We start from the raw sequence: 23898 nt of genomic DNA on the forward strand, positions 1-23898 counted from the left end.
GATGATGGTTATATAACGACACCTGTCAGCTTAGAAGTCGTCTGAGAGTTAATAGATCAATGAATTAATGTCAGAAGAGAATGACTTCCGCTGTGCCTTGTAACCCATGCTAGCAAGAGTCTGCAGTAAGATGAAAGTCAGAAATAGTTCTGCAAGTGCTTTCTCTCCGTGAATCATGTTAATATACTGTATATTTTATGTGTATATAGATCAATCCTTCCTTTCTTGAGCGCTGGTTATGTTTGTTGAATATATGTGGCTTCAGATGAATATTGTCTTTGTAACAATAAGTAAATTATAATACAGAAAAGACAGCGCAAATTTCCTCAGCAATAAAATTCCAAGACTATAACCCATAATGTTATACTTCTGTTATCAGAATTTTAATAGTATATTTTTCCTCCCCATATTCTAAGAGCCATAACTTTTTATTTTTCCTTCGACCTAGCCTTATAAGGAGTTTTTGGCAACAGAGGTTAAAAGGATTTTTAAGGATCCAAATGGATTCATTATACTGATGACCTATTGACAGGACCCCATACAAATCATCCGTTTTTGAAACCTCCAAGCTGACGCAGCGTACAGGTTGGGTTCAGCGTGCAGGCTGCTCCCTCAAGTAGATGATCACAGCACTCCGTATTTGATGCAAATTGAGTATAGTAGTTTTATTAACATATAGTACCACAGTAATCCAGTGAAGAATATGTAAGAACAAGATATTCAGTCAGGGACGTTTCGGTGTAATCCACCTTCTTCAGTAAATATCATAAGAAGCTGATGGCCTATGGATGCCACAGCAGGAGCCTCCAGCTTCTTCCGTCCATTATGATATTTGCTGATGATGGTGGATTACATCAAAACGTCTATGACTGAATATCTTGTTCATACATATTCTTCACTAGATTTCTGTGGTGCTATATGCTAATAAAATTACTTTACCTTATTTGCATCAAGTACAGAATGCAGTACCGTAATAATTTCATGTTCTAATGATTAACTGCACCTTTGGATCTAAAAGAAAGAGCCCTGGAGCATTCCTTGATATAGCTCCTTAAAGTAGCTAATTCAAACAAAAACAAACAGTCCACAGCCCAGGAGCATGAAAATGGATCCAAGGGAAATCATTCGGTGCACAGAACTAAAGCCTCCCGGCCCAGGCAGGTAACAAAATGCACAAAGAAGGTAAATCCAGCACCAGAAATGAATATTTGATAATAAAACTTAACTTTTAATAAAAAGTTGAATTAAATATTAAAGTCCATAAATTCACAAGACTCCATTGGAGACAAAAAAAAACAACTCACAACATAGTTCACATGATGATCGACAGCATGGATAGTTTGGCCCACACGTTTTTGAGGTGGCAGCCTCTTACTCATGGCACCACCGCAATACAGTAAACAGGGTTGCAGCGCTTTGCATAGGTTATCAGTGTGAGAAATCCATTTGAAGCTGGAAAACTCCTTTTAATGTCCTTTAATGTAATGAGAAAACAAAAAAAAAAACCTTTTAAAATATTTGAGATATGTCTTGATTTTCACAATAGGGCAAAGTTACAGACGGTATTTAGAAATAGATTGATAGGTCGGTGTTACAAAGTTAGGGACGTGTCCCTACCCACCGGTGGAGGATTCTAACACAGGAACAGCACAACACAGTGTTTAAAGGGGCTCTATCAGCAAAATCATGCTGATAGAGCCCCACATATGCGTGAATAGCCTTTAACAAGGCTATTCAGGCACCGTAAATGTTATATTAAACTACCCCCCCCCCCCCATTTTAAAATAATAACCTAAAAAAGATTGTTATCTACTTACGGATCGTGCACGCTGGGCGGGCATTCAGCCTTTTTAAAGGCTATTCACGCATATGTGGGGCTCTATCAGCATTTTGCTGATAGAGCCCCTTTAATGAAAACATTTTCTAGAATATTATGGGAATTACAATTATTCAGTAAAAAGACATGGCAGGTAAGCTGTGTGCACCACACTGATAGATTTTGTGTATTTTCTGACTGCTTATCCCTGTTTATGCTGTCTAAATGTCAGCCAGCATAAGTAAATCCGCCCAAGTGTGTTGAATCTAACTAGCCCCATATATTTATTTACTTTGGGAACTATGTCATTTTAATCTCCCTTTCATATTCTATGTTCATAATATAAAAATGGCATTTCTTTAGAGTAAACATTGCATATAATTGACACCACCGGTAAGTTTATCGCCAGCTCCAGAAGGTGAATACTGCTTATGTGTGAATGCAGCTATTCATCCATTCATTTTACCATTCTGAATAAAAATGGTTACTTTGAACAGTACAATGTGGGGCTAGTGAATTTAGGCCCAGTCTAAAGCTGAATGTGTTTCCTGAAAAGATGAAAATGTACGAGCGGCTTTGTTTAAACGCAAACATGCGGACAGTGTTTTCTTGCTTGGTCTCGGGAAGCCAGTTAAAATGGAAATTCTTGCAATTGTTGTCATGTTGCAGCTCAGATAAGCCCTTCACATGTACAGTTGAAAAGTTTTATTATTCTAAGAGAATTAACTTTCTCTTAATATGAACATCTCAACCACTCTCAGGTTCTGAGTCTGCCTTTGTCAATTTTACCAGTTTATTCTCCTGAAACTGAGAGAAAACCCTGCATTTGATGTGATAAATACATGCAGTGTTTTCATGTTTGTACATTGTAGACATATCAATATTTAACCCCACTTACATTAATGGGCTACAGAGCTGGTCCTTGTGCTTGCAGCCCATTACGTGTACTCCTAATAGTGTACATATCGATGTTGTTACCCTGTATCTTTCAGTACAGACTGAAACTAGTGCCCTTAGTACTGAGGGAAGGCAACAGGAGTGGATTGGTGCCAATTCATGTGATCGCCATGATAAGCCAGTCTCTGTGTTCACATAAAAGTTTGTTGCAGTAAGAAAGTTTCACACTTCTTGTAACATTCTTTCTCCTCCTCTGTCACATCATTCTCACAGGGAGGGAAAAAAGCAGCTGTCTGTCATAAAGACAAATAAGTGGTAAAAAAAAACACACTCCAAAGTAGTTTACTGCCGGCAAGTAGTCTTAAGAGTCATGTTAACACTAGGGGGTTAACTAATATTTTAAATGGTGCGGGTTTTGAAATTTGTCATATTTACCTGAAATTTGGGATTTATTTCTTATAAATAAATCCAAAACATATGAACTAAAATTTACCACTTACCTAAAGTATAGCATGTAACAAAGATAATCACAGTATCACATGGATAATTTTAAGCATTCCAAAGTTATTACTGCATAAAGTGACGCGGCAGATTTAAAGGGATTCTACCATTAAAAAACTATTTTTTTCTAGGTAACACGTCGGAATAGCCTTTAGAAAGGCTATTCATCTCCTACCTTTGGAAGTGCTCTCCGCCGTTCGTTCGAAATACCGGTTTGTACCGGTATGCTAATTAGTTCTATCGCAGCGATGGGGGCGTCCCCCAGCGCAGGAGATGCGATGGGGTGTCCCCATTGCTGCTCGGAAACCGACTGCAACGCCGCCTCTATGTTCTTCGGTATCCTCCCCTTCCTTCTTTGGCTTGATGTCGGACGCCTGCGCAGTACGCTCTGTTCGGCGAAGACTTCGAGGAACGTACTACGCATGCGCGAAATTGTGGTGTTGGCACTATGGCCACCGGCATGCGAAGTACGTTCGGCAAAGTTCGCCGAACAGAGCGTACTGCGCAGGCGTCCGACATCAAGTTGAAGAAGGAAAGGGAGGATACAGAAGAACATAGAGGCGGCGCTGCAGTCGGTTTTCGAGCAGCAATGGGGATGCCCCCATCACATCTCCTGCGCTGGGGGACGCCCCCATCGCTGCGAGAGAACTAATTAGCATACCGGTACAAACCGGTGTTTAGAACGAATGGTGTGGCGGAGATCACTTCCAAAGGTAGGAGACGAATAGCCTTTCTAAAGGCTATTCCGACATGTTACCTAGAAAAAATGGTTTTTTTAATGGTAGAATCCCTTTAAGAAATGTGGTCAAAATTATCACCAGAGCAAACTCCTAAAAACTGTACAGGTTATGTGGCTTTCATCTACATTGTGTTTGTTATCTAAACCGTTAGTACCAACATAGAGTTGTGGAGTTTTTAGTCTAAAGAACGACTGCTACTAATACTTTACCACAGCCTGACTCCTTCATGGATGGCTGTGGTATAATGACAGCCATGATCAGACAGAAGGAGTAAAGCTCCGCTTATTCTCTAAGAAGCTGTAAACACCAGCAGGGGGCACTATACGTTTCCGGTCCTTCACTGTAGCCTTCACTCATGACAGTAACTGTCTTACAGTTCACCCTACGCGTTTCTGCTATTTTGATAGCATAATCAGGAGTGTAAAATCTGTTGGGGGCAGTTTGAACCTTCACATTTTCTTTTTTTCTTTTTTTTTTTTTTATGTAGATTGTGAGCCCCACATAGAGCTCACAATGTACATTTTTCCCTATCATCATGTCTTTTTTGGAATATGGGATGGAAATCCATTCAACACGGGGAGAACATACAAACTCCTTGCAGATAGTTTTATGCCCTTGGCGGGATTTTGAACACCAGGACTCCAGCGCTGCAAGGCTGCAGTGCTAACCACTGAGCCACCGTGTGGCCCCAAACCTTCACATTTTCTGTAGCACCTAGCAGCAGGACAGGCTGTATGGCAAGGCAGCCAAATAGATGAAAATAAACAAGCATTGAGCTCAATGGCATGCACTTTAATGTTTCCTGTAAGGTCAATAAAGAGTGAAAGATTCAGCCTGAGAAACCCTCTGTGCAAGTACTATTTTTGCTAAATTGTATACTATACATTTACAGGAACCTTAATGGAAAAATAATCTGATTTATGTGGTGCATATACTAAACAAACACAGTATAACTCAAAATTTCAGTGGTGGTGTTTGCATATGCTACAGTATTTCCTACTAATTTTAGGCTGCAGCTGAGGGAATCAGGTTTTTTTTTGTTCTGTTTTTTTATTTATTTATTACGATTTGCGTCAGTATAGCCACTCTTGAATTCATTTTAGTTATGCTCTGTCCATATGCAATTGCTTTCATGGGCTGAGCATTGTAATGTTGCCAGTATGCTAGTATGATCTGTTACCAGGTATCCGCTCTCACACCTTACTTGCCAGACCACTAGTTCTCCAGCCAGTAACCTGGTGTCCTTTCATTATATACTGATACTGTAGATCAGTCTATCTCCGGGTTATGTTTTGGATCTCTCTGTTTTAGGAAATGTTTCCATCCTAAACAAACCTTCTTCCTAAAAGCAAATGTTCAGTAAGAAATAGCCATCCTCTAAGCTAAAGCTGAAATATTCTGTAGGAGTTTTATAAGCATTAAAATCCACTTTGTGGATTTGTCATCCTAAAATAGCTGTTGACGTTTCTGTATCTGGCATTCTCCGGGGCTTCCATCAATGCTCCGTTTTCCTTTTACACAGCAAGTATAAATATTTTGGGGTGTTTGTGCTTTGTTGTTAGAGGAATTAAGTGTTGAGGATCATCAGACAGACAATGGAGCGTATACTCATGTTGACTGAAAAAACTTCCCTTATAAAGTGAGAGAAGACTTTGTTTCATAGCAGAAGTTTCTTCTAAGAAATCTTCATGACAAATATTTTGGTGTTTTTTTACTGATGTACTTGACAAAGTTATGTACCGTCCCTCTGTAAACGTACACTCCTAAAACCTACTGGATGTATGTTAGTATAAAGTGGGAGACAAAAGGAAGAAAATATGAGACTGAAAGACAAAAATAAGCCTGTATAGAGAACTTGTTGTCAGGACCATGTACCTGACAGTACACTTGTATCTGTGACCAAAACTAATGAAATTTGGAACAGAAAAAGCATGAGAAAGAATAATCTTGTGGATTCAATGGAGTGGCACAAGTATATTGCCATATACAACCACATAGAACTGAAGAAGTCAAAGGATAGTACAGATCCTCTGTAAGGGCTCGTTCACACGGGGGACAGTGGGGCGGATTTTGGCACCGAGAGTGACGCAGGGAGCTGTGTCACTTTCGGGTCAAAACCAGCCTGCAACGACTGTCACGGTCGCGACTTCCCCTTCCGGAGTCGGCTCAAATTAATGGGCTAACTGCGGAGGTTGCTTCTGCCAGGCGGAAGCCCCGGCTTGGCGGGCCGCGGAACCCGCCTGAAGAAAGGGCAGCTCGCTAGTGGTCTTCATAGGCCACCATTGTATGGAGGCGGATTTTGAGGCCCCCGCCTCCTTGCTCCCGTGTGAACTAGCCCTAAGAACGCAATTGTTAGTAATTGTTTTCAATTTTCTCTGTTTAGTGTTTCTATAAAGGCTGAATTCACACCTGCACAGGTTGCCCGTTCAGGCATTCCGTCCAACATTATGCCTATACCCGTCAGGCCCTTAAAGCCGTGGGGTAGAAACCTGTCAGACCTTATAATAGTCTATGGGATCCATGGGTTTCTGTGGGTAACCACTTTTTAAGCGGATTAGGTTTCCATTTGTGGGATCCCCAAGCAGACCCCATGAACAAAACCCGAATGCAAGTGTAAACCTAGCATATACTGGGTTTGTTGTGTACCACATATATTCCTTGAGGCAACAAATTCTTTCATGCTACGGCTAGCAGTGGGACAAGACACATCTTTTTGTCCTCAGTGATTCCATTTGAATACCATTGTGTAACTCCATTTATAACCAAAGGTAGATAGTATGAAATTTCTTCAGTTGCCATATCTGATATCCATTTATTGCATATCTCTATTGTTTCTCCATTTTGTCTTTTTGTTTCATGCATCTGTTGCCCACACTATAGTGTATTATCATTGGGTGACTGTCTATGTAAAGCTAATGTAACCAGTGAAGTAGAACAGTAAAGAAACATAAACAACTTCTGCAGATCATTTGCCGGGTCTCCCACTGTAGTCTAATTACCGAGAGCTAAGCATTGTGCAGTATTCAGCAATCTGCTTGTCAGATCCGCTGGGACTAGTGTTTGGAGGCATTGTATTTAAGCAATAACCAGCTGTTATTTATTGCAGTCAATTAATTTGCAGCATCCTTTGTATTTCCTTGTAATTTTTTAATTATATCTAAAGTGCAGATTCACCTTCACTGTTATTTTGCTGCTCAAAGCAGTTTCTTCTATGTTTATTAATTTATTAATGTTCATTTTAAAATATATATATATATATATATATATATATATATATATATATATATATTATATTTATTTAACACCCCAAACGCAAACTTAATCTGCATAGAAAAGTGGTTACCTTTACAATCCAGCGGATCCCATAGACTATAATGAGGACCGTGTGGTTTCCGAATAGAAAATCTGGAGAGAAAAGTACTGCTTGTAGGTATTAAATACACCATTTAAATAATCTGCTAAAAAGGTGTTTTGTCAAAATGCTTGCATGTATTCCGTATAAACTCGTATGTTTGATACAGAAAAGTACCAGACACAAAATAACAAAATACAAACTTGGCAGGAAAAAAAAATACTAAATTAAAAACAATGTCAGGACATGATTAATGGCACCTACTGTTCAGTCTGAACTAAAGGGCAGAGTCAGACTAAGGGCTCTATTAAACATCCCTGGTATTCAGGGCTGGTATGGACAACAAGAGCTGGTAGGAATGCTCATTCTTGATAATAGCCATGTTTAAAAGTATTGGCGATCTGTTGACTATCGCGTGACCCCACCCTGGTCAACTACTTGCATTCTTTATGCAGAATAATGGATGCCAGTTATTGGAAGCAAATCGCCCTTTGTGATCAGCGCAGGTGAATAGAAGAGAAACTTTCTCACATTCAATCACACTATCTTATGGGCACATTACTTTAAGGTGGCTTTCATGGTTAAACGGGTTGTCCATTTTCAGACAAATATTGAAAGGCAAATGTTATAGTATAGTGAAGTGTTATACAATATTCCATTAAACTTTAGATATCAATTTTTCAGTTTTCTAGCTCTCTGCTTTCGGTCTTTCATTCTGCTTAGCTCCAGTGAATAAAAATCAGTCCTATAGTTCTTCGAGAATGCATCCTAGCATTATCTTTATAGATAGCAAACTTAAATATGTGTGTAGAAGGATGGAATACACTTAGTGGAGCAGTAGGGAGGGGAGCTACTCTCCTTCAACAGCAGTCAGATGAAAAACATAGCTAGCTTTGTAAGATTCCGGATATGCAAACCTCATGACAATGAGTGCATAATAAAGACAACAAGATCTACGGCACGCTCACAATGGAAGATGTTCTGGGGGTACAGACACTAGAGAAAGCTGCTCCATATGAGGAGAACTATTGGTTAAGGTTAAAGTTATGTAATGGGACACTGGTCCACTTCTGTTTATTTCTGAAGATATGTTGCCCTTTTTATACTAAACATTCAAGAGTTACAATAATAATGTTGACCTCAATGATATACTACAAAGCTTGCTTTCACTAGAGCTGATCTCATTGCAGCCTCTATTCATGTTCATAGTTCATTTTGTTTCCACGTACATGTTGTCAAGGTCTGGGGTTGCTAGGTGGGGTGGCATAGACACAAAAGTCCAGATTCTTTAGTCCAAGACAAAGGTAGAGTTTATTTCTAGAGATGAGCGAGTAGTATTTGTTCGAATATCGAATCCTATTATAGTCTATGGGGAAAAAACGGGAATGTTGTTCCAGTTTCCATGGAAACCAAAGTTCGATACCTTGGATCCTCCAAGTTCCGGAAGTAGCAGGACGAGGAGCATGAGGAAGTTTTTGCATTGAATTCAATGGATTTTTCCTGCGTGGTATTCGACAGATACCAGTATTCGATCGAATACTACTCGCTCATCTCTATTTATTTCCACTCAAAAAGGTAGTGCAGCAACAAAAGGAAACAATACAAAAATAAATACCTGCCCGGCTAAGCTCTAACTCAGGGGTCTCAAACTCGCGGCCCGCGGGCAGCATGCGGCCCCCCGAACAATTTTGTGCGGCCCGCACAAGCCTAGGGACGCCGGATCCAAGTTGAATCCGGACGTTTCACCATTTTGCCCACAGGCAGTTCTATATACTGCCGGAAAGCTGTCAGTGCGCTGAGTTCAGCACAATGTCGGCTTTCCCGATCTGTGCCCGGTGTGAAGAGCTTACGGTCCGGTACCGTAGCTCTTCTATGGTCAGAAGGGCGTTTCTGACAGTTAGCCAGAGATGTCCTTCTGCCCAGAAGCGCCTATCGCGCTGTGCTGTGAGAGCCGGGAGGAACGCCCCCTCCCTCTGCTCGCAGTACTCGTCCATAGACGAGCATTATCAGGGAGGGAGGGGGCGTTCCTCCCGGCTCTCACAGCACAGCGCGATTGGCTGTGCTGTGAAGAAGGACGTCTCTGACTGAGTGTCAGAGACGCTCTTCTGACCATAGAAGAGCTACGGTATCGGACCGTAAGCTCTTCACACTGGGCCCACATCGGGAAAGCCGACAGTGTGCTGAACCCAGCGCACTGTCAGCTTTCCGGCAGTATATAGAACTGCCTGTGGGCAAAATGGTGGAAGGTCCTCTTTAAACATTGAGGTGGAATGAAGGGGCTCATGACACTGGGGGCAGACGAAGGGAGGGGGGAGAACGGCATGACACTGGGGCAGAAATGGAGGGACATGAATCTGGGGGCAGAGATGGGGGGGACATGAAACTGGGGGCAGAAATGGAGGGACATGAATCTGGGGGCAGAGATGGGGGGACATGAATCTGGGGGCAGATGAAGGGTGTATATGTAACTGGGGGAAAGGTGGAGGGGGGACATATAGTTTACGGGTGACTGTAGGAGGATAATACAGTGTGGGGGCACATGAAAAATGAATGGGCGGAGTCAACATAAAGTGGGTGGAGCTAAATTTGCCGCGGTGCGGCCCGCCGACTGGCTGGGATCTTGCTCTGCGGCCCACATGCTGAGTTGAGTTTGAGACCCCTGCTCTAACTAAACATAGAATAGGTTACCTCTCCTATAATAGCAAACTCAACAGTAGGTTGCATCAACCAAGACAGCTCCAATAGTCTGACCTTCCTTCTGGCTCTCTAGCCAAGCTCTGTCCCAAAGTCTGCTGCTGGAGCTGGCTTCTTAAACTCTCTTGATGAGGAGACTCTGCAGCTGAGTCGTTGCCGGAACATCCCCAAAGTGTGGACTGGAGGGGGGTGGAATGACAGGTCCCACTACCAACCTACCTGCCATTCCTAAAAATCCAGCCCAGTAACCAGAACTTGGAAATAACCCTCAGCAGACAATAGTTATCTGCTGAGAAACATTCTTACTGGAGTTTTCTCATCTCACCCACCTTTAGTAGTCTGGGTGAGATGTACACCCCCTCCATTATCTGACCAGCCATCGGCTTGCAGTGTACATAAGTCTTTTGAGCCATATTTTGTACAGAAATATATAGTAACAATGGCTGGAGCCTACAGCCCTTGTGAATGTAAAATTACCTTCTCTTTGCTAAGGTTTTATTATAATGTGAGCCCATCATTCTGGAGAAACCTAGTATTTATAAAGTGCAGGAGAGGGCCACTCAGGTTGTTTTCAGAGGGGCAATCTCTTGCCCTCCAGAGTGTCGTCTGAGGCCCTCACCTCATTAGAGGTGCAGCCCTGTACAGGAGTCTTCAGTCCTTTCCTCCATTCATATAACACTGGGCAGTTTTATAATGTATGACAGTCACAAACATTTATAATGCTCTTTTCTCTCCAAGGGACTGCATTGAGTATTGTGGTGTAGGGGATTTAGGGGCTGCCATACAGGTGCTCATCCCCCATAACTCACAAGGGTCAACTGTTTTACAGGAAGCCTATTTATTTATCAGCATGTTTTTGGCATGTGGGAGGAAACCCATGCAAACATGGGGAGAATAGTAAGAAGGAAATTCCTAATGGAAAAGTCAGGGAGAATGAACATAGATTTTATGAAACCAAAATATGAAGATGTAAAAGGAGCCTATCAGCAAGTAAAGTATAATGAAAGTAATTCCACTACCTTGTAGTGCTCGTATGGACTTTCTAAATATGCCTGTTATTCAGCATTGAAGCTCAGTTATTAAGAAAGTCTCAATTTCATCCATATGCAGATTAGATGGAAAGGGTATTTGGGGAGTTTCCCATTTTTTTCCGGCCTTTGCTCTATATTGTTGATTACCTCTCCTTTCCATATGTGTCTGTGGACAGACACACATGGGGATCACAATCCATGTCACTACAGATAGATATAAATGATATAGGAAATATCCCTTAACAAACAGGCTTTCATTACCTGGGATAGCAGCACCTGAAATGGTCTGGATCTGGGATGACTGAGAGGAGCCCCTGCTGCCTTAGGGCCCAGTTTGGGTGCACCATTTGCCCTATGGTTAAAGCGGCCCTGACCGAGGCTTGAGAATCAATAAAACTGTTACAAATCCTCTGAAAGATATGTTGTTTAAAGAGGACCTTTCACCACTTTTGGGCACAGGCAGTTCTACATACTGCCGGAAAGCTGACAGTGCGCTGAATTTAGCGCACTGTCGGCTTTCCCGATCTGTGCCCGGTGTAAAGAGCTTACGGTGCCGGTACCGTAGTGCTCTATGGTCAGAAGGGCGTTTCTGACAGTCAGTCAGAGACGTCCTTCTGCCCAGCGGCGCCTATCGCGCTGTGCTGTGGAGCGGGGAGGAACGCCCCCCTCCCTCCCTGATAATGCTCGTCTATGGACGAGCTGTGTGAGCAGAGGGAGGGGGAGTTCCTCCCTACTCCACAGCACAGCGCGATAGGCGCCGCTGGGCAGAAGGACGTCTCTGACTGACTGTCAGAAACGCCCTTCTGACCATAGAGCACTACGGTACCGGCACCGTAAGCTCTTTACACCGGGCACAGATCAGGAAAGCCGACAGTGCGCTGAATTCAGCGCACTGTCAGCTTTCCGGCAGTATATAGAACTGTCTGTGCCAAAAGTGGTGAAAGGTCCTCTTTAATCCATTGCCAGTAATATGCTCCAATAAATAAGTGTACAACAGATATGTCCTATACTTTTCTTTCCCGATAAGATTTCTGTTTCTCACTGATACCAGCATCTGGGATAATGAAGACGGATATATTGTAAAAGGCATTTTTAATGTATGAGCCACGTGATGGACAACCAAGCCTCAACTTGTATATTATGGAAAAAGGAAAAGAATATATTGCTACTTCATTCTAGAGGCTTGAGAAGATGTGTTGCGTAGCTGACAGTATAACGTTGAAATAAGTGTACGTGCTTTTTGATAACATATTCTCTCTTCGCTTTGCTTAGGACTTCTGTTACGTGCAAGGACAAAGCAAGTACAGGTTTTCCTCAGTGTGTAGCAAGTGATCTTGAACAAGAGCAGAACGCGGGCATGTAGTTTTTTTTAGACTCTCTTGAGGTTTTCTTTCAGTATAATTAGCTCCTTGTGACTTGCAGGATTTTTTTTTACACCAAGGCATTCACAGTGTGTGTATTTTACAGGAACTCCTTCAAGATGATATTGGCCTTGTTAAATATCAGATAAAAATGATATGCCACATTATTGTCTTTTATTATCTGTTCTTTTGTGCTGTCCATAATTGAGTTTGTTCTAAGATGTTGTGATATGAAGAATTTTTATAGTCTAGATATGTTTTTTTTTGTGCTGTTAGTTTTTATGCTTCAAACAGGGGGACGCAGGTCTATTTGTTTGATATTATCTTGAAATCAATTAATGAGTGTGCTAGGAAAATTAATTTATAGCCAGATAAGGTTACATTAAATGTATCTCCATTCTGGATCTATTCAATCCAGAATTAGAGATGAGCGAACAGTGTTCTATCGAACTCATGTTCGATCGGATATTAGGCTGTTCGGCATGTTCGAATCGAATCGAACACCGCGTGGTAAAGTGCGCCATTACTCGATTCCCCTCCCACCTTCCCTGGCGCCTTTTTTGCTCCAATAACAGCGCAGGGTAGGTGGGACAGGAACTACGACACCGGTGACGTTGAGAAAAGTAGGCAAAACCCATTGGCTGCCGAAAACATGTGACCTCTAATTTAAAAGAACAGCGCCGCCCAGGTTCGCGTCATTCTGAGCTTGCAATTCACCGAGGACGGAGGTTTCCGTCCAGCTAGCTAGGGCTTAGATTCTGGGTAGGCAGGGACAGGCTAGGATAGGAAGGAGAAGACAACCAACAGCTCTTATAAGAGCTAAATTCCAGGGAGAAGCTTGTCAGTGTAACGTGGCACTGACGGGCTCAATCGCCGCAACCCAGCTTTCCCAGGATCCTGAATGGAATACACTGTCAGTGTATTCCCGTATACCCGATATATACCCCGATACCCGTTCCAACGGTGTGCCCCCCCACCTTCACCCCAGAAATACCCTGCAAGTCCCCTAGCAATAGAATTGGGGCTATATACACCCACAATTTTTACTACTGGTATACAGTGCCATTGTCTGACTGGGAATTCAAAGAATATATTGAGGTTATAAATACCCTCATTTCTTGCTACTGCCATATAGTGCCAGTTTCTGACTGGTAATTCAAAGAATATATTGGGGTTACGTGCACCCACAATTTTTACTACTGGTATACAGTGCCATTGTCTGACTGGGAATTCAAAGAATATATTGGGAATACAAATACCCTCATTTCTTGCTACTGCCATATAGTGCCAGTTTCTGACTGGTAATTCAAAGAATATATTGGGGTTACGTGCACCCACAATTTTTACTACTGGTATACAGTGCCATTGTCTGACTGGGAATTCAAAGAATATATTGGGGTTATAAATACCCTCATTTCTTGCTACTGCCATATAGTGCCAGTTTCTGACTGGTAATTCAAAGAATATATTGGGGTTACGTGCACCCACAATTTTTACTACTGGTATACAGTGCCATTGTCTGACTGGGAATTCAAAGAATATATTGGGAATACAAATACCCTCATTTCTTGCTACTGCCATATAGTGCCAGTGTCTGACTGGGAATTCAAAGAATATATTGGGATTACGTGCACCCACAATTTTTACTACTGGTATACAGTGCCATTGTCTGACTGGGAATTCAAAGAATATATTGGGAATACAAATACCCTCATTTCTTGCTACTGCCATATAGTGCCAGTTTCTGACTGGTAATTCAAAGAATATATTGTGGTTACGTGCACCCACAATTTTTACTACTGGTATACAGTGCCATTGTCTGACTGGGAATTCAAAGAATATATTGGGAATACAAATACCCTCATTTCTTGCTACTGCCATATAGTGCCAGTTTCTGACTGGTAATTCAAAGAATATATTGTGGTTACGTGCACCCACAATTTTTACTACTGGTATACAGTGCCATTGTCTGACTGGGAATTCAAAGAATATATTGGGAATACAAATACCCTCATTTCTTGCTACTGCCATATAGTGCCAGTTTCTGACTGGTAATTCAAAGAATATATTGTGGTTACGTGCACCCACAATTTTTACTACTGGTATACAGTGCCATTGTCTGACTGGGAATTCAAAGAATATATTGGGAATACAAATACCCTCATTTCTTGCTACTGCCATATAGTGCCAGTTTCTGACTGGTAATTCAAAGAATATATTGTGGTTACGTGCACCCACAATTTTTACTACTGGTATACAGTGCCATTGTCTGACTGGGAATTCAAAGAATATATTGGGAATACAAATACCCTCATTTCTTGCTACTGCCATATAGTGCCAGTTTCTGACTGGGAATTCAAAGAATATATTGGGGTTACGTGCACCCACAATTTTTACTACTGGTATACAGTGCCATTGTCTGACTGGGAATTCAAAGAATATATTGGGAATACAAATACCCTCATTTCTTGCTACTGCCATATAGTGCCAGTGTCTGACTGGGAATTCAAAGAATATATTGGGGTTACGTGCACCCACAATTTTTACTACTGGTATACAGTGCCAATTTCTAACTAGGAATTCAAAATGCGCAAGGCTCCCGGAAAGGGACGTGGACGAGGCCGTGGGCGAGGTCGGGGGAATGGTTCTGGGGAGCAAGGTAGCAGTGAAGCCACAGGGCGTCCCGTGCCTACTCCTGTGGGGCAGCAAGCATTGCGCCACTCCACAGTGCCAGGGTTGCTTGCCACATTAACTAAACTGCAGGGTACAAACCTTAGTAGGCCCGAGAACCAGGAACAGGTCTTGCAATGGCTGTCAGAGAACGCTTACAGCACATTGTCCAGCAGCCAGTCAGACTCTGCCTCCTCTCCTCCTATTACCCAACAGTCTTGTCTTCCTTCCTCCCAAAATTCCGAAGCTTTACAGAACAATAACCCAAACTGTCCCTGCTCCCCAGAGCTGTTCTCCGCTCCTTTCATTGTCCCTCAACCTGCCTCTCCACGTCACGATTCCACGAACCTAACAGAGGAGCATCTGTGTCCAGATGCTCAAACACTAGAGTCTCCTCCATCTCCGTTCGATTTGGTGGTGGATGACCAGCAACCCACCCTCATCGACGATGATGTGACGCAGTTGCCGTCAGGGCATCCAGTTGACCGGCGCATTGTGCGGGAGGAGGAGATGAGACAGGAGTTGGAAGAGGAAGTGGTGGATGATGAGGACACTGACCCGACCTGGACAGGGGGGATGTCAAGCGGGGAAAGTAGTGTGGATGTTGAGGCAGGTGCAGCACCAAAAAGGGTAGCTAGAGGCAGAGGCAGAGGTCAGCAGCTTAGGCGAAGCCAGGCCACACCCGGAATCTCCCAAGATGTTCCAGTTCGTACCCAGCCCCGAAAAACTCCCACCTCGAGGGCACGTTTCTCGAAGGTGTGGAGTTTTTTCAAGGAATGCGCCGAGGACAGATATAGTGTTGTCTGCACAATTTGCCTCTCGAAATTGATTAGGGGCTCTGAGAAGAGCAACCTGTCCACCACTTCAATGCGCCGTCATTTGGAATCCAAGCACTGGAATCAGTGGCAGGCAGCAACGGCAGGACAAAGGCCGCCTGCCGTTCACGCCACTGCCACTGCCACTGCCTCTGCCTCTGCCACTGCCACTGCTGACTGTGCTGGCGATGCACTCCAGAGGACGAGCCAGGACACCACTTCATCTGCCTCCGCCACTTTGTTGACTTCTACCTCATCCTCCCCTGGTCCTGTCTTATCTCCTTCTCCTGCACCATCAAAGGCACCATCAGGCGTTTCTTTACAACAACCCACCATCTCTCAGACATTGGAGCGGCGGCAGAAATACACTGCTAACCACCCACACGCGCAAGCCTTGAACGCCAACATCGCTAAACTGCTGGCCCAGGAGATGTTGGCGTTCCGGCTTGTTGAAACTCCCGCCTTCCTGGACCTGATGGCAACTGCGGCACCTCGCTATGCCGTCCCTAGCCGTCACTACTTCTCCCGGTGTGCCGTCCCCGCCTTGCACCAGCACGTGTCACTCAACATCAGGCGGGCCCTTAGTTCCGCGCTTTGCACAAAGGTCCACTTGACCACCGACGCGTGGACAAGTGCATGCGGACAGGGACGCTACATTTCACTGACGGCACACTGGGTGAATGTAGTTGAGGCTGGGACTGCTTCCCAAACTGGCCCGGTGTACCTCGTCTCCCCGCCTAACATTCCTGGCAGGGACACGAGAAGAACACCCCCCTCCTCCTCCTCCTCTACCGCCTCCTCCTCCGCCACCGCCTCCTCCTCCGCCACCGCCTCCTCCTCCGCTGTTAGATTGACCCCAGCTACGAGTTGGAAACGTTGCAGCACTGGCGTTGGTAGACGTCAGCAGGCTGTGCTGAAGCTGATCAGCTTGGGGGACAGACAGCACACTGCCTCCGAGGTGAGGGATGCCCTCCTCGATGAGACGGCAATATGGTTTGAGCCGCTGCACCTGGGCCCAGGCATGGTCGTTTGTGATAACGGCCGGAACCTGGTAGCAGCTCTGGAGCTTGCCGGACTCCAACATGTTCCATGCCTGGCCCACGTCTTCAACCTAGTGGTGCAACGTTTCCTAAAGAGCTACCCCAATGTTCCAGAGCTACTGGTGAAAGTGCGGCGCATGTGCGCCCACTTTCGCAAGTCGACAGTAGCCGCTGCTAGCTTAAAATCTCTCCAGCAACGCCTGCATGTGCCACAACACCGGCTTTTGTGCGACGTCCCCACACGCTGGAACTCAACGTTTCAGATGTTGAATAGAGTGGTTGAGCAGCAGAGACCTTTGATGGAATACCAGCTACAAAACCCTAGGGTGCCACAAAGTCAGCTGCCTCAGTTTCACATCCATGAGTGGCCATGGATGAGAGACCTTTGTGACATCCTACGGGTCTTTGAGGAGTCCACAAGGAGGGTGAGCTCTGAGGATGCGATGGTGAGCCTTACAATCCCGCTCTTGTGTGTTCTGAGAGAATCCCTGATTGACATCAGGGATAACTCAGATCACACAGAGGAGTTAGGGATAGCATCCGATCCATCACAGCTGGAGAGTAGGTCCACACATCTGTCCGCTTCACTGCGTTTAATGGAGGAGGAGGAGGAGGAGGAGGAGGAGGAGGAAGAAGAGTTGTCCGATGATGTGATGGTGATACAGGAGGCTTCCGGGCAACTTCGAATCGTCCCATTGTTGCAGCGCGGATGGGTAGACATGGAGGATGAGGAGGAAATGGAGATTGAACTTTCCGGTGGGGCCAGAGGAGTCATGCCAACTAACACTGTGGCAGACATGGCTGAGTTCATGTTGGGGTGCTTTACAACCGACAAGCGTATTGTCAAAATCATGGAGGACAACCAGTACTGGATCTTTGCTATCCTTGACCCCCGGTATAAAAACAACATCTCGTCTTTTATTCCGGTAGAGGGGAGGGCCAATCGCATCAATGCTTGCCACAGGCAATTGGTGCAGAATATGATGGAGATGTTTCCAGCATGTGACGTTGGCGGCAGGGAGGGCAGTTCCTCCAGTAGGCAACCAAGTTCTCACCGGTCCACACAAACGAGGGGCACACTGTCTAAGGTCTGGGACACCTTGATGGCACCCCCTCGCCAAAGTGCCGCCACGGAGGGTCCTAGTGTCACCAGGCGTGAGAAGTATAGGCGCATGTTGCGGGAATACCTTTCCGACCACAGCCCTGTCCTCTCCGACCCCTCTGCGCCCTACACGTATTGGGTGTCGAAGTTGGACCTGTGGCTTGAACTTGCCCTATATGCCTTGGAGGTGCTGTCCTGTCCTGCCGCCAGCGTCCTATCTGAGAGGGTGTTCAGTGCAGCCGGTGGCATCATCACTGACAAGCGCACCCGTCTGTCAGCTGAGAGTGCCGACCGGCTCACTTTGATAAAAATGAACCACCACTGGGTAGAGCCGTCATTTTTGTGCCCACCTGTGTAAAGCACCCCAACATGAAACTCCATGTCTGTACTCAACCTCTCCAATTCCTCCGCATCCTCATACTCATCCACCATAAGCGTTGCACAATTCTGCTAATACTAGGCTCCCTCCACCCTGATTTCCCCCAACTCTGCTGGTTAGAGGCTCCCTCCACCCTGATTTCCACCAACTCTGCTGGTTAGAGGCTCCCTCCACCATGAATTTGCCCAAACTGGGCTGGTTAGAGGCTCCCTCCACCATGAATTGGTCCAAACTGGGGTTTTTAGAGGCTCCCTCCACCATGAATTGGTCCAAACTGGGCTGTTTAGCGGCTCCCTCCACCATTAATTGGTCCAAACTTGGCTGTTTAGAGGCTCCCTCCACCATTAATTGGTCCAAACTGGGCTGGTTAGAGGCTCCCTCCACCATGAATTGGTCCAAACTGGGCTGTTTAGCGGCTCCCTCCACCATTAATTGGTCCAAACTTGGCTGTTTAGAGGCTCCCTCCACCATTAATTGGTCCAAACTGGGCTGGTTAGAGGCTCCCTCCACCATGAATTGGTCCAAACTGGGTTTTTTAGAGGCTCCCTCCACCATGAATTGGTCCAAACTGGGGTTTTTAGAGGCTCCCTCCACCATGAATTGGTCCAAACTGGGCTGTTTAGCGGCTCCCTCCACCATTAATTGGTCCAAACTTGGCTGTTTAGAGGCTCCCTCCACCATTAATTGGTCCAAACTGGGCTGGTTAGCGGCTCCCTCCACCATTAATTGGTCCAAACTGGGCTGGTTAGAGGCTCCCTCCACCATGAATTTGCCCAAACTGGGCTGTTTAGAGGCTCCCTCCACCATGAATTTGCCCAAACTGGGCTGGTTAGAGGCTCCCTCCACCATGAATTGGTCCAAACTGGGGTTTTTAGAGGCTCCCTCCACCATGAATTGGTCCAAACTTGGCTGTTTAGAGGCTCCCTCCACCATTAATTGGTCCAAACTGGGCTGGTTAGAGGCTCCCTCCACCATGAATTGGTCCAAACTGGGTTTTTTAGAGGCTCCCTCCACCATGAATTGGTCCAAACAGGGGTTTTTAGAGGCTCCCTCCACCATGAATTGGTCCAAACTGGGCTGTTTAGCGGCTCCCTCCACCATTAATTGGTCCAAACTGGGCTGGTTAGAGGCTCCCTCCACCATGAATGTGCCCAAACTGGGTTTTTTAGAGGCTCCCTCCACCATGAATTTGCCCAAAGTGGGCTGGTTAGAGGCTCCCTCCACCATGAATTGGTCCAAACTGGGCTGTTTAGAGGCTCCCTCCACCATGAATTTGCCCAAACTGGGCTGGTTAGAGGCTCCCTCCACCATGAATTGGTCCAAACTGGGGTTTTTAGAGGCTCCCTCCACCATGAATTGGTCCAAACTTGGCTGTTTAGAGGCTCCCTCCACCATTAATTGGTCCAAACTGGGCTGGTTAGAGGCTCCCTCCTCCATGAATCGGTCCAAACTGGGTTTTTTAGAGGCTCCCTCCACCATGAATTGGTCCAAACTGGGGTTTTTAGAGGCTCCCTCCACCATGAATTGGTCCAAACTGGGCTGTTTAGCGGCTCCCTCCACCATTAATTGGTCCAAACTGGGCTGGTTAGAGGCTCCCTCCACCATGAATGTGCCCAAACTGGGCTGTTTAGAGGCTCCCTCCACCATGAATTTGCCCAAACTGGGCTGGTTGGAGGCTCCCTCCACCATGAATTGGTCCAAACTGGGGTTTTTAGAGGCTCCCTCCACCATTAATTGGTCCAAACTGGGCTGGTTAGAGGCTCCCTCCACCATGAATTTGCCCAAACTGGGCTGGTTAGAGGCTCCCTCCACCATGAATTGGTCCAAACTGGGGTTTTTAGAGGCTCCCTCCACCATGAATTGGTCCAAACTTGGCTGTTTAGAGGCTCCCTCCACCATTAATTGGTCCAAACTGGGCTGGTTAGAGGCTCCCTCCACCATGAATTGGTCCAAACTGGGTTTTTTAGAGGCTCCCTCCACCATGAATTTGCCCAAACTGGGCTGTTTAGAGGCTCCCTCCACCATGAATTGGTCCAAACTGGGCTGGTTAGAGGCTCCCTCCACCATGAATTTCCCAAAACTTGGCTGTTTAGAGGCTCCCTCCACCATGAATTGGTCCAAACTGGGCTGGTTAGAGGCTCCCTCCACCATGAATTTGCCCAAACTGGGCTGTTTAGAGGCTCCCTCCACCATGAATTGGTCCAAACTGGGCTGGTTAGAGGCTCCCTCCACCATGAATTGGTCCAAACTGGGGTTTTTAGAGGCTCCCTCCACCATGAATTGGTCCAAACTTGGCTGTTTAGAGGCTCCCTCCACCATTAATTGGTCCAAACTGGGCTGGTTAGTCTCCCTTTACCATGAATTTGCCCAAACTGGGCTGGTTAGAGGCTCCCTCCACCATGAATTGGTCCAAACTGGGGTTTTTAGAGGCTCCCTCCACCATGAATTGGTCCAAATTTGGCTGTTTAGAGGCTCCCTCCACCATTAATTGGTCCAAACTGGGCTGGTTAGAGGCTCCCTCCACCATGAATTGGTCCAAACTGGGTTTTTTAGAGGCTCCCTCCACCATGAATTTGCCCAAACTGGGCTGTTTAGAGGCTCCCTCCACCATGAATTGGTCCAAACTGGGCTGGTTAGAGGCTCCCTCCACCATGAATTTCCCAAAACTTGGCTGTTTAGAGGCTCCCTCCACCATGAATTGGTCCAAACTGGGCTGGTTAGAGGCTCCCTCCACCATGAATTTGCCCAAACTGGGCTGTTTAGAGGCTCCCTCCACCATGAATTGGTCCAAACTGGGTTTTTTAGAGGCTCCCTCCACCATGAATTGGTCCAAACTGGGCTGTTTAGAGGCTCCCTCCACCATGAATTTGCCCAAACTGGGCTGGTTAGAGGCTCCCTCCACCATGAATTGGTCCAAACTGGGCTGGTTAGAGGCTCCCTCCACCATGAATTTGCCCAAACTGGGCTGTTTAGAGGCTCCCTCCACCATTAATTGGTCCAAACTGGGCTGGTTAGAGGCTCCCTCCACCATGAATTTGCCCAAACTGGGCTGGTTAGAGGCTCCCTCCACCATGAATTGGTCCAAACTGGGCTGTTTAGAGGCTCCCTCCACCATGAATTTGCCCAAACTGGGCTGGTTAGAGGCTCCCTCCACCATGAATTGGTCCAAACTGGGGTTTTTAGAGGCTCCCTCCACCATGAATTGGTCCAAACTTGGCTGTTTAGAGGCTCCCTCCACCATTAATTGGTCCAAACTGGGCTGGTTAGAGGCTCCCTCCACCATGAATCGGTCCAAACTGGGTTTTTTAGAGGCTCCCTCCACCATGAATTGGTCCAAACTGGGGTTTTTAGAGGCTCCCTCCACCATGAATTGGTCCAAACTGGGCTGTTTAGCGGCTCCCTCCACCATTAATTGGTCCAAACTGGGCTGGTTAGAGGCTCCCTCCACCATGAATGTGCCCAAACTGGGCTGTTTAGAGGCTCCCTCCACCATGAATTTGCCCAAACTGGGCTGGTTAGAGGCTCCCTCCACCATGAATTGGTCCAAACTGGGGTTTTTAGAGGCTCCCTCCACCATGAATTGGTCCAAACTTGGCTGTTTAGAGGCTCCCTCCACCATTAATTGGTCCAAACTGGGCTGGTTAGAGGCTCCCTCCACCATGAATTTGCCCAAACTGGGCTGGTTAGAGGCTCCCTCCACCATGAATTGGTCCAAACTGGGGTTTTTAGAGGCTCCCTCCACCATGAATTGGTCCAAACTTGGCTGTTTAGAGGCTCCCTCCACCATTAATTGGTCCAAACTGGGCTGGTTAGAGGCTCCCTCCACCATGAATTGGTCCAAACTGGGTTTTTTAGAGGCTCCCTCCACCATGAATTTGCCCAAACTGGGCTGTTTAGAGGCTCCCTCCACCATGAATTGGTCCAAACTGGGCTGGTTAGAGGCTCCCTCCACCATGAATTTCCCAAAACTTGGCTGTTTAGAGGCTCCCTCCACCATGAATTGGTCCAAACTGGGCTGGTTAGAGGCTCCCTCCACCATGAATTTGCCCAAACTGGGCTGTTTAGAGGCTCCCTCCACCATGAATTGGTCCAAACTGGGTTTTTTAGAGGCTCCCTCCACCATGAATTGGTCCAAACTGGGCTGTTTAGAGGCTCCCTCCACCATGAATTTGCCCAAACTGGGCTGGTTAGAGGCTCCCTCCACCATGAATTGGTCCAAACTGGGGTTTTTAGAGGCTCCCTCCACCATGAATTGGTCCAAACTGGGCTGTTTAGAGGCTCCCTCCACCATGAATTTGCCCAAACTGGGCTGGTTAGAGGCTCCCTCCACCATTAATTGGTCCAAACTGGGCTGGTTAGAGGCTCCCTCCACCATGAATTTGCCCAAACTGGGCTGGTTAGAGGCTCCCTCCACCATGAATTGGTCCAAACTGGGGTTTTTAGAGGCTCCCTCCACCATGAATTGGTCCAAACTGGGCTGTTTAGAGGCTCCCTCCACCATGAATTTGCCCAAACTGGGCTGGTTAGAGGCTCCCTCCACCATTAATTGGTCCAAACTGGGCTGGTTAGAGGCTCCCTCCACCATGAATTTGCCCAAACTGGGCTGTTTAGAGGCTCCCTCCACCATGAATTTGCCCAAACTGGGCTGTTTAGAGGCTCCCTCCACCATGAATTTGCCCAAACTGGGCTGGTTAGAGGCTCCCTCCACCATGAATTGGTCCAAACTGGGTTTTTTAGAGGCTCCCTCCACCATGAATTTGCCCAAACTGGGCTGGTTAGAGGCTCCCTCCACCATGAATTGGTCCAAACTGGGTTTTTTAGAGGCTCCCTCCACCATGAATTTGCCCAAACTGGGCTGGTTAGAGGCTCCCTCCACCATGAATTGGTCCAAACTGGGTTTTTTAGAGGCTCCCTCCACCATGAATTTGCCCACACTGGGCTGGTTAGAGGCTCCCTCCACCATGAATTGGTCCAAACTGGGGTTTTTAGAGGCTCCCTCCACCATGAATTTGCCCAAACTGGGGTGTTTAGAGGCTCCCTCCACCATGAATTTGCCCAAACTCTGCTGGTTAGAGGCTCAATCCACCCTGATTTTCAAAACAAATGTTGGTGCCAACCTCAACTTACTACAAGGGCCAAATTCACTGCTGGTGACAAGCTCTCCTCACTGCAAGTGCCAAATACACATGTTTCAAGGTGTTTTCCTACTGTCAGAGAGGTGGTATTGAGTGTGTAAAGTGTGTAGTTGTTAGGCTGTGATGTTGGGGTAATAGAGGGTCTTTGGTGTGTTAGATGCCCCCAGACATGCTTCCCCTGCTGTCCCAGTGTCATTCCAGAGGTGTTGGCATCATTTCCTGGGGTGTCATAGTGGACTTGGTGACCCTCCAGACACGGATTTGGGTTTCCCCCTTAACGAGTATCTGTTCCCCATAGACTATAATGGGGTTCGAAACCCGTTCGAACACACGAACATTGAGCGGCTGTTCGAATCGAATTTCGA

At 46.0% G+C, this 23898-nt stretch overlaps 1 protein-coding gene across 1 annotated transcript in view; it reads left to right on the top strand.

Annotated features, from left to right (window-relative positions):
* PREP (prolyl endopeptidase) overlaps positions 1-23898 on the top strand; it is a 90230-nt gene that overhangs the window by 51885 nt on the left and 14447 nt on the right. The window lies entirely within an intron of this gene.

This window comes from Leptodactylus fuscus, chromosome 3, assembly GCF_031893055.1.
Source record: "Leptodactylus fuscus isolate aLepFus1 chromosome 3, aLepFus1.hap2, whole genome shotgun sequence".
In the NCBI taxonomy this organism is placed as follows: Eukaryota; Metazoa; Chordata; class Amphibia; order Anura; family Leptodactylidae; genus Leptodactylus; species Leptodactylus fuscus.